At 34.8% G+C, this 10,395-nt stretch overlaps 1 pseudogene; it reads left to right on the forward strand.

Moving 5' to 3' along the window:
• Positions 1-8,112: 8,112 nt before the first annotated feature.
• Positions 8,113-9,448, forward strand: LOC109457148 (serine incorporator 3; annotated as a pseudogene).
• Positions 9,449-10,395: the final 947 nt, after the last annotated feature.

The raw sequence follows: 10,395 nt of genomic DNA on the forward strand, positions 1-10,395 counted from the left end.
ACAATATTTGAGAAGTCCACCTTTTGATTCACAAACTCATTTTTTTAGCCTTTTCTTGAATCTGGTGATTTTCTCTCTTAGAGTTAGAGTAAGAGAGAGACAATCCTCCTCTTTTACATATAGTCATATACACAAGTAACATTAGAGAACAGGACCGATATATATTAAACAATGCAATTATTTACTTTGAATGACTTACAAAGTTTTTCAGTGATGTAGTTCTGATATCTGAATTTTCTCTTTAGAAGCCTTTCATAATTTTATAGTTGTCTCCCAAATTACAATTAAGTTCCTTGCCATTCAAGGACGTCCTCAATTTCACCCCAACCACACATTTCCTTTATTATATCATTATCATCTGGTGCTATAAAATTACGAAGTAAACATTCTTAAAATTTAATTTCATGTCTTTTCATTTATTTATTTTTTTCCCAATGGAAAGTTTATTTTTTTTCATCATTTCCTCACATATAACTTTGCCCTCTTGAAGATTTATATAATACAAGTTTCCGAAGTCCATTTGCCTTTTTCCCCTCTCCCTACCCTTTGCCCTTTACCCAGCTCTGCGTATTGTTTTTATTTACTTTAAGTCCTGTATAACTATTTCTTTGCTTAACATTGTCTTTCTATGTATGTTATTACATATGTCATACATATTATTGTATATTATTAATATATACCAAAAATACAGTGTATTATAATTATGCTATAATTATAATCATTATATAATTATAATAATCCAATTATATGTGTAATACATATTATAATTGTAGGTATGGATTATATATGTCATATCTTTCATACTATAGTTAAAGCAGAGAGACTGAAAGACTGATCCAATTTCCTGCTCAGTTAGAATCAGTATATGAATTTGAAGAATGCCTGAAAATGTGGAGGGTTTATCCTAGTGAGTCAAACCAGAGATTGCAAAGCTGGGAATTACTGTCCCTTCACCTTGACTATCAGCACGCCTTGTGCATAAGGGGCCTTCAAAATATTTCTTCAATACATGTTCAACACTAAATATTCATTTTAAAAATATGAGTCATTAAGATAAATAAAATAATACAGAGTTTAAATTCGGAACTCCACCAACCAACTCAACCACTTTTCTGTACACTGAAGTAAGAAGATTTTTTAAACTGCAAATATTTTCCCCTACAGTAATCTGCAGTCATTAAGATGATTTTATTTTATATTTTGTTGTAAAATAGAATTTGGTTGTCTGAGGCCGTTTTCATAATCATTCTTTAGAAACTTTTTCATATTACATTAGTAAATCTTTCCTCCACCCCAAAGAAGATTTATGTTATTTTCCTGTATATCTATCTTTTTTATCCCTCCCAAAGACAAAACTCCTGGACTCGGATATTAATGCCAAGTCATGTAATAGGATAAACAGGCCATTACCATAAAAAAATACACACCTCTTTTTTATTGAAAACTCATTTTATGGCAGAAGGAAACTAAAATTTGCATTTAAATAGAGACTATTCAAGTAAGATACTGCACTAGAGTTTTAAAGTATATGATTTTAATAAGTTTGATAAATACTGTCACCATCACAGATTTTTTGGGAGAGGATTTAAGGAGCAAAAGACTATTTCCCACGCTAACAACCTTAAACATGTACAATCTCTTTGTTGATGAATTTTTATCTACACTATGTTCTCCATAAATAACAGAGGCATTTTTCAATATTGAAATTGTTTAAAGGTTTAAAACATTATATGGTATGGTTAGATTTTTCACTATGTAAAAATCAGTTAAATCCTAGATGTGACTATCCTGTACTAAAATCATTTACTGTCAGTCATCTCCTAGGGTATAAAAATGTATGAGTTTCTCTCTCAGCAGACTATTACTCTGCAGTATCTCAAAGATAAAGTTTCTGATACAAACTATATCTTGGATGAAACCATTACTATCCAATTGAGGTGAATAAAAATGCAGACTATGACAGTGATTCTAAAATTGATGAAGTTTAACAATTATATGTGAGTTTACAAAAAAAATATATATAAATCCAAAGATTCTAATTCTTATTTCGGTGGCATTGACAGAGCACCCCAATCAATACCTGTTGTCCACAGAAACAGAAATGGTGGGTGGTAATGGATGATGCTAAATAACAAAGACGTTATATTAGTCTTGTGTTGACATAGAGGTTAAATGATTAAAATAAGTTCATGTAATCTTAATTCTTACCTGACACTAACCTTGATTAATGATAATGATAATAATAATAATAATAATTGGAACAAGAATCAAACACAAAGGTAGGATTTTCCTTTGGAGGAATTGATAACAATCAATCACAGTTCCCAAGAAATATTTTTCTCTTGCATTAGGACCTTGTTTGGTGTAGCATTAACAGATAAATTCTGAATGATGCATGTAAAAAACATAATTCACAAAAGAAGCTTTTTGAATTTGGATGCTTCCCAGTTTTATAGTCTATTAGTCACATAAATGTAAACAGTTTATTTGACTACTTCCCATTATCCAGACATGTTTGCTCTTAAAATCTATAATTCTAGGGTTATTTACAATAAACAATCTATAGAGACAAAATATATCCTACTAAAAATCATTTTTTTTTTTTTTTAAATAGAGACCTTCAGAAACTCTATTGGAGGCCATTCATTTCTATTCCATCTTTGCAAAGATTTTCATCTCCAAGAAGAGAACCATGGGCTTCCTGTCATAACTTTACTTCCCACATCTATCCTTAAACTGATCATAAAGCCCCTCATATATATATGTATATGTGAGTGTGTGTGTGTATATATATATATATATATATATATATATATATAGCTAGTCTATCTTTGCACACCACATCCATACTTATTCCTTAAAGTCCCAAAAGAATAGTTAATGTTACATGTCTGACATAGACTTTACTTTCTTTCCTGATTATATATATATATATATATATATATATATATATATATATATACCCTTTTTCTTAAAGTAACTACTATTACTAGCTATTGGGTTGGTGCAAAAGTAATTGCAGTTTTTTCAATTATTTATAACATTTTAAACCGCAATTACTTTTGCACCAACCTAATAGTAAAGACATACATGAATCTGAATTTACGCCCCTTTTGTTATATCTGAACAAGCTCTCCTGCCTGGTTTGATATTATTTATTCATGGTATGATAAAGTTAATGGATTATTTACATTATCAGCACTAATGCATTTTTCAAATCAAAGTATCTTTGAATAAGGAAGAACCTGACATTAATTAACCTTGTACAGTATTTTCTGTACAATGTTCTAACAAGTACTGCCAGAACAAATCCAGAGGGTAAATATTTAGCTAAGTTGACGTACCCAATCATGTTCAATGAACTCTGAGCATTTCTCCTATCCCCCCTGCCCCCATCACCTTCTGTGGAGTGAGTGATGTCCAATGGAATACATAGAATAACAGAAGGAGAAAAAAGTGCCTGGGAAACTCACAGTCTTAATGACAAATTTCTGAATAAGTAAGAGAGGCAGAAATTAAAATGAACTTTTCAATTGCACTTTAAAGTTTACCAAGTTTCTGAACCTATACATTCATTTAATTCTTACAATAAGCCTATTCTATATTATAAACTTTACTTTAGAGATGAGAAATGGAACCTTCATGCATTTAATTAATTTATGTAAGCTCACACAGCAAATAACAGAAGCAGGATTGAGTTGGGTGTTTCTTAATGCCTAAACCAGCTCTCTTTTCATTACAACCATATTTTCCAATGTGTGCTCTGTGGAAAAGTATTATGGTCAGGGGAAGGGAGAGGCCTCATGGTAAATGAAGTTTGACAAATGTTGAAATAAACAAATGCTCCAGTATTTCTTAAATATAAAATTCCTCATAATTTGCAATGTATTATATTATCATATAATTTGAATTTTATAAAGGGGGATATTGATTCTAAAATTTACCAACTTAATTTAACTTTGGGTTTGCTCTGTAGCAGACTTAACCCTGGGACTAGGGTTCCTTAAAATTCTTCCTGAAAAATACTGGCCTTTGTGTTTCTGAACATTGTTGTTTAGATTCCAAGTGTCAGAGAAGGGACAGTTTCACTCAATCTGCATGGGAATTCTGGCTAGGAAAAATACCCCTACTTAGGAGAATCATCTGAAATCCATGACGGATAAATACAGGAGATGTTTAAATTAATATTAGCTGTAAGAAGAAATGGAATCAATAGGTCAATGATGCATCTGCCCTTCTGCCTTTTGCTGATGCAAATGAAAATGTAAAATATTTGTTTAAATAGTACAAGTGAAACTAATATAGCCTGAAACTTCAGTCTCAATATTGAGAACCCCAAATACCACGGTGTTTTATGGTGAACACAGATAGATTTCCAACACTGAACATTTATAGCAATTATTTTCTCAGTTAGTTTCACTATACCTGATTTATGATTTTGTAAAATGGACTTGCTCTCTTATCTTGCACTGGGCTCGTTTCCTGGTGCTTCCAAAAGTCCTCTTTTTCTATTTTTTCTTTTTTTTTTTTAATTTAAAAAGAAAACAATCACTGCAGTGTATTGTGCTGAATTACATCTAAAATTCCAAACCATTTCTGCAGCAAATTCTATTTAGTGGTCCAAATATCCTATTTTAATAAGGGTTTCAACAGTGAGATAAAAATTAAATGCTTACTAGAGTGATGCGTTAATAACTCAAAATCTTTATTATATCAGTGTCCAATTTAATTAAACCCTATACTACAAACTGTGGGCCTTCATATCATGGAACCCTGTGTTGAGTGTTTTATAGCTGAGCTATTTAAAGAAAAGTAGTTTTCTCATGTTTCAGAATATGACAGAGGTTCTCCACTTACGAGAGAATGATCATTGTTGTCAATTGGGAGAACAAAACACCCAATACAAACCGGACACTGACAACAAAGTCACAATTTTTATTTTATTAAAGAGTTCTGCACAATTCCCTGATGGTTACTACTAACCTACATTTTAAGTAACTATTTTAAAATAGAAGAAAATTGAAAATAAAAATGGAAGATGAATGAGGTGTCGCATGTGAATTTCCATTGACACAAAGGTGGAGAACTTGACTCAAGTTTTAAGAAGCAAATGAATAGGCGTCTGACTATTCAAATACTACTGAGTTTTCTGGTGATATTACTCCTCAGGAAAGGCTCCTAAATTTTCTTTCTACTTTTTCCTTATTCCATTACTACTAAGGGTCTCAGGATTGGAATAGTGGATTTCAAACTTGAGCATGAATGAGACTCAACTGGAGAGCTTGTTAAAAGCAGACTCCTGGGCCTCTGTCAGAGATTCCAATTCAATAGGTCTGGATGAGGCTCAAGAATTTGAATTCCTACCTAATAACTTTCTAAGTACTGCTGCTGCTGCACCAGAAATAGCACTCTGAGAACAGTTGGTGTAGAATAAAGACATCTGACTCTCTTACAGGGTATTAATAGAAACATATATGGGCATATATGGGAAAAAAGCAGAGAGAGAGAGAGAGAGAGAGAGAGAGAGAGAGAGAGAGAGAGAGAGAAGTAAACAATTTGACCTTGCCCAAAATTAAATCTGGCCTTTGTCTAAGGTTCCTAAGTGGTAACCTCTAAACCTTTGGCATTTCTGAGTGATAGAAATGCCTTTTATTCATGGTGGGCCCCTCTGACCACAGCTAATAGTTTATGCTAATGGATGGCTCAGAGTCTGAACAGCCACACCTAAGAGTCTTAGGATGTGGGCTGGCCCTGCCAGAAAGACTAACCCTGTGATTTAGGTTAGGGCTTTAGGTCAGATGTTTCACTTGACATAGGAACTGAGTTCAACCATGTAGACAATAAATTAATCAGGATTACAGAATGAAGCCTGGAAAATTCTCTAAACACTGAAGGTCAGGTGAACATCCTACATGGTCAGTACTCCATGTGTATTGTCATTTATGCATGCTGGGAGGGTAACACTTCCTGACGACAATGGAAAACTCACACTTGGAATCCCCCTGCACTCTGGGTTCTTCCTTTGGCTGGTTCCAATTTGTATCCTTTCCCTGTCACAAGCTTTATCCACAGACATAGTAGCTTTCAGTATGTTCTCTGAGTGTTTTTAGCAAATTATCAAATCTGAGGGTGGTTTTGGGAAACCACCAATTTGAAGTTGGTGTCCCTTTAACATTGCAGCCTGAACCTAATTCTTTGCAGTTGGGGGTCAAAAATCTGGGACAGATGTGGTGTTCTGGAGGACTGTGCCTTAAACCTCCAAGTTCAGCTATCTCTGAGGTGAGGGTGGGGAATGAGGAAGAGAGACGGAAACTGACTACAGGATGCCAGCTGAAGCCAGGAATGAGCCAGTTTTGCTTAGGTCTCAGACAAGAACACTTTCACCAACAATTCTATCTTTTCTCCACTCATTGTCAATCTCCCTATCAACATAACTACGCCCACTGAGGAACAAAATAAAACATTAGTACAGACTTTCCAGGTTGCCGTTTTCAAGATTTTAATTTAATGTCTCCTAGATTTCTATATATCTCGAAAGGTACCACTCTATGCAATGTCAATTCGGATAGCTAGGCTTTAAACTTCCCATAGTGTAAGGAATATTTAAGATTGTATAGGACCCAACAACATTACATCAAAAATCTTAGGTAGCATCCATTTCACATATTAAAAGGGAAAGGGAACACTCTGCTCCTCCCTTGTATTGTAATCCTAAGAGTCTTTACCAGCTGCACACAAGGTATGAGGATGTCTGCAGAACACATCTCCTTTGAGATCAGAAAGGCCTTTTTATAAGAAAAAAGAAAAAGCTGTTGAATTGTCTCCAGTTCTTTACAGGCTGTGGTAGGGAAGGACAAGGGTGGGAGAAGGCCATTCACTTGAATATATAGAGAAAAACAGGGCTAATTGAAATTTCTTCTCCCCCCTCAGGAGAGTTCATTCGAATGTTGCTTAATCTTTAAGTACATGTGGAAGAATATTGTGTCTCTAAAATGAAAAAGTTGAGGTCCAACCAAGAATTGACATTCATGGCAATTATTTTGCAATTTAAAGTGTAAGGACTTGTAACATGTTCTCTTTTTTTTTCTCCAAAATAATTTATATAGCCATCATTTACTTACTTCGAATAGTATCTTTTCTCATCAACTACAGTTTTTCAACTGGATTAGGATTTCTATATATACATTCAACAAAGAATTGAGCACTCTTTATGCAGGGCTCTGTGCCAGGCTTTCGGGATAAAACTATGAAGAACAAATAACAAAAGAGTTGTGCACTGGAAAAGCACAACCATAGCTGCAGCAGTTTCTCTTTAGCATGGTAATACCATATTTAATTAAAATTTCCCTATATACTTGGCACTCAAAAATAGTTGATTTACTGCTTAAACTTTCTATAGTTTTAAAGCACATAAAAATATGAATATATTTATAAGTATCCCATTCAGGTAGACTATTTCTGGTGGGAACATAGAGGAGAGAGTTATACATTGTAACTATAACTCATGTAAGGAAAGTTCTACGCAATTTAAATATGCATATTACTTAATTTCATGACGTTAGAAACCAAGAATATATGCACTTGTTTCTAAAGGAAAAACAGATATCAATAGAAAGTTCACACACATAAAAAAATACATATCCTTTTTTCTTTTATATTCTGAAACTGTATTTGATAGAAATACTCCTACGCCTTTCCACCAAAATTCATTCTATTTTTGTGTTTTACGTATATTTTTTCATTTAAATCACACTGGTAAAGTTTGCTGAGATTTTGATATTAAATCTGCTTTTATACATACATATTTCAAAACTCTTACTAGAATTAAAATACAGAAAAATTCAAGGTGAAGAAACAAAAAGGCTCAAGAACTCCTTGAGATTTAAATAGACTAAAAATACATGGCAACTAAATGCATTGCTTACTCTGGCTAGGGAAAAATAGCTATTGATTATTGATACCACTTAAGAAATTTGAATATGATATGAATTTTTAGATATTATTGTATTTATGTTTCAGTTCCTCATGTTGACAACTGTATTGCGGTTATTTAAGAAATGTTTCTTTTTCTTGTGATATCAACATTCAATTATTTGGTGGTAATGGGGGACAATGTGCCCCCTCTTCAAAAAGAGACAGTTAGAAGCCTTTGTATCTGTCACTTCCATCACCAGCACCACTATAGGGGCTATGCTAGGCATTTTCTCTCTGGCCAGCTGGCGGTGCATCATGTTTGCGGAGTAGCTGCTGTCCCAACAGTAAGAATTTCACTGTGACTCTCATCTGTGCTTTTATTCTCTTCCTGGGCACTATTGTGTCATGTATCACGTGGACAAAAGGAAGGAAACTGAGCTGAAGAAGATTCCTGGATTCTATGAAGGGGAATTTAAAATCAAGGAGGCTGATATAAAGGCAGATAAAGAGTGGTGTGTGCATGTCATTTATACAGCTGTGTATTGAATCAGCTTTGCCTTGGCCATCTTTTTCTTAACCTCTTCTGTGCTCGTGTTAAAGGTGAAAATGGGTAAAGATCCCAGAGCAGCAACACACAATGGGTTTTGTTTCTTCAAAATTGCTGCCATTGTTGGTATCAGTGATTGGACCTTTCTACATCCCTGGGGGCTGTTTCACCACAATTTTATTGTCTCTCACAAGCACCCGATCATCTTTGGTCATTTGCTCTACACATACTACACCAAACCAGATGCAAGCACAGAAAACAAGTTCTTCATCAGTATTAATGTGATCCTTTGCATTTTGGTTTCTGTTATATTAATCCATCCAAAAATTCAGGAACACCAACCTTGTTCTGGCCTCTGCAATCCTCTGTCATCACCTTCTACACCATACATACACCTCTCACGGTCCGCCATGACCAATGAACGTGATCGTTCTGGCAACCCAGGCCTCTGGAGCATTGTCACACACATGACTATATCAACATTGGCTCCTGGAAATTCAACTGCTCTAGTCCCTACCCCTGCTCCACCATTACAGAGAGGGCATTTTCTGGATACAGAGAATTTTATTGGGCTGTGAGAGACAATAAACTTGTCTTTGTTTTCTGCCTGTTGTATTCTAACATCTCTACTTCCAACAATAGCCAAGTAAGTAAGCTGACCCTGCAGGAAGTGAAAATGTGATCCCCTGTGATACAGTTACCGATGGTGCCAGTGACGATGAAGAAGGACGGCCTCGGCAGGCTGTGGAAAACGAGAAAGAGGTTGCTCAGTACAGCTACTCTGTCTTCCACTTCTTGCTCTGCTTGGCTCCCTCGTACATTATGATGACTGTGCCCTGCTGGCACTGCCCTGATGCAGAGTTCCAGAGTGTGACGAGCAAATTGCCAGCTGTGTAGGTCAAGATCAGCTTCAGCTGGGTTGGCCTCCTCCTTTATGTCGGGACCCTTGTGGCACCACTTGTCCTCACCAATTGAGACTTCAGCTGACCCTCTGAGTGTCAGGGACACCACTGAAATTCATAAAGCTTTCCTTTGCTGAAAGCCCTTTTGCTTTTGCTTCAACTAAAATATTAAGTGAATGCTTTACAAATTTGACTATATCTGGGTTTACATCAGAGGGCAAGATTGCACAATGGGTGATGCAGGATCTGAACTTTTCATTTACATGTACGTTTATTTGTAAGGATATAGCGTAAAGGGGTCATTTTTGCAGTGAACTGTGCTACAGCTGTGCTGTGAAGAGATTCTTTATTAAGACCTGTAGGTACCTACAACTTTGATTTGAAATGTAAGATATAAAAATGGTGAATATTTGAGGTCATCGTTAATATATTTCTATTGCAGTATCCTTAAAGAGAAATAAAAAAAGAAGTAATAATGTATTTCTATGGCACTTTTCCTCTGTGAAAGTCTTTCCTTGTGCAATACAAGCACTCTGCGCAGTCCTTAAACTCTTAAGAGGTGTAGCATCATGGTACTTGGGCGAAGGAGTATGTATGTGGATCTTTCCCCAGAAAAGGAGTTGCTGATATGGCTACTGCTTCTACATCTTGAGTTTTTCATTCCCTTTTTTTATACTACAACTTTGATGCTTGATTCAAGTCTGGGGCTCTGCCAGAATGTGAATTCCAATAAATGCTTTATAGGTTTGGTTAAAAAGAAGATTCACTTGGGAAAACAGTGCAATGTTGGTCTCTGTAATTATCTTGTTATAAGTATGTAAAAGTAAAATGCATGTGAGTTTATTATATTTACACTAGAAAGTTATGTGATTAAAATAGAAAAAAAGCCAGAAAAATATAAGCATCATACACACATACATATGTACATGCAAATAATTTTTAGATATTCATATATGGAGAGAATGAAAAAGAGAAAAATGAGGCAAAATGTAAACAAAACAAATGGGTTATATTTGGACAATCTGTGTTAAA

The sequence above is a fragment of the Rhinolophus sinicus genome, linkage group LG05 (genome assembly GCF_036562045.2).
Source record: "Rhinolophus sinicus isolate RSC01 linkage group LG05, ASM3656204v1, whole genome shotgun sequence".
Classification (NCBI taxonomy): Eukaryota; Metazoa; Chordata; class Mammalia; order Chiroptera; family Rhinolophidae; genus Rhinolophus; species Rhinolophus sinicus.